Source organism: Euprymna scolopes, chromosome 24 (genome assembly GCF_053919585.1).
Source record: "Euprymna scolopes isolate OS-2025 chromosome 24, ASM5391958v1, whole genome shotgun sequence".
Classification (NCBI taxonomy): domain Eukaryota; kingdom Metazoa; phylum Mollusca; class Cephalopoda; order Sepiida; family Sepiolidae; genus Euprymna; species Euprymna scolopes.
The window spans coordinates 48,073,239-48,075,142 of record NC_136505.1 but is presented as its reverse complement, the minus strand read 5'-3'; the positions used below and the strand labels follow the sequence as shown (position 1 = coordinate 48,075,142).

At 37.2% G+C, this 1,904-nt stretch overlaps 1 pseudogene; it reads left to right on the top strand.

Annotated features, from left to right (window-relative positions):
- The first annotated feature begins 731 nt into the window (after nucleotides 1-731).
- On the top strand, nucleotides 732-865 carry LOC145246993 (U2 spliceosomal RNA; annotated as a pseudogene).
- The last annotated feature ends 1,039 nt before the right edge of the window (nucleotides 866-1,904 follow it).

The following is a 1,904-nucleotide window of genomic DNA, read 5'->3' as shown; positions in this document are numbered from 1 at the left end:
TGAATACCCTATATACAAATTTTCAAATCTGTAGATAAAAAATGTATTGAATATATAGGTTGAGAATTGTTGTCTCTCTCTCTCTCTCTCTCTCTCTCTCTCTCTCTCTCTCTCTCTCTCTCTCTCTCTCTCTGGCTACCTCACACACACACACATTTTCACTTTTATAGATATAATAGATAGATTATGCTAGATATATTTCCATATGTCTGAATACCCTATATACAAACTTTCAAATCTGTAGATAAAAAATTTGTTGAGTATATAGGTTGAGAATTGTTCTCTCTCTCTCACACGAAACTGTGCGCTCGGCTTCTTCCCCCCCTTCCCACCCCAAATGCTTGGGAAACTGTGCACTGTTTTTGTTGGTTTTCAAGCTGCCTCTCCCCCCCCCACACACACACACAGTTTAACAGTAGTAGGAGGTCAAGAGAAAGAGGGTGAGAGAGAGAGAAGAGTAAGTTGGTGAGAGAGAGAGAAAAGAGAAAGAGGGTGTTGGTTTTATATTTTTATTATCGTCTAATATTTTGAAAGCTGAATTTCTAATAAAATGTGCATCTATAGGAGATAATGCCTGGGAATGTGTCCCCCCCCCCACAGTTTAACAGTGGTGTGACGTCAAGAGAAAGAGGGTGAGAGAGAGGGAAGAGTAAGTGGGTGAGAGAGAGAAAGAGAGAGAAAAAAAAGAAAGACGGTGTTGGTTTTGTGAAAAAAGTTGTTATTTACAATTGTTCGCATTCTTGGCCTTTTGGTCAAGATCAAAGTGTAGTATCTGTTCTTCAGATGCTGCACTTCTATTTCTTGTTCTCTTTCGGTGGAGGAGAAATCCTCCACGACTGAGACAATTTTTATTTTTGTACCTTTTCTCCACGTTAAAAAACGACCCTGGTGTCTAACTCTGTCCCGTGGGGAGGCATAGTAAATAGGTACAATTGTTCGCCATTAGTGGATGTTGACGTCACGTCACGTGACATGACTAAGCGTTTTTTTTTTTAGTATGAATAACATTTTTTGTTTTAATTATAAAGTCTACACTTAATTTTATAGAAAATGATGTATATATAATAGAAAAAAAAAATTACTGGTTTTGTTGGATTCAAGTGGATCCCCCCCCTCCAGTTTAAGAGATAGCAGGTCACGTGGTAATATACAAAATGGCTAGCGTAAATATAAAGATCGGTTTTTTTATCGACGAATATTTTGAAAGCTGAATTTTTTTTTATTCCTGTACATTTTTTCCTGGTATTTTTCGTTAAAACTCTTGTATAAATACTATTTTTAACCAGTTAAATACGTTGGAGACATTGTCATGGAGTTTAATAATCTCTAGAACAAAGCAGAAGAGAAATTACAAAAGTATCGGTAAAACAAAGTGTTTGTTTACATTTGTTCGCCATTACTGGATGTTGACGTCACGTCACGTGACATGACTAAGCGTTTTTGGATTATGTAATATTAACATTAAAATGACAGGTTTTTTTGGGGGGCCCCCCTAGGAGAGAAATGATCAGTTCACCCCCTTTTAATGGTCCGTTTGGTGTGGAATTTCGATATTTGTCATGCGGGTGATCAAGGTTCAATATGATACATAATTTGTCAACTTTGGTTGTGTCTGTCAAAAGTTTGAGCTGACGTCACGTCACGTGACACGTATTGAATAACGTTAAAATGACAGGTTTTTTTGGGGGCCCCCCTAGGAGAAAAACGATCAGTTGACCCCTTTCTACTGGTCCGTTTGACGTGAAATTTCGATATTTGTCATCCGGGTGATCAAGGTGCAATATGATACCAAATTTGTCAACTCTGGTTCCGTCTTTCAAAAGTTTTAGCGTTACAAACAAACATACATACATACATACATACATACATACACACCGATTTTTGCCTTTTATATATATAGACTA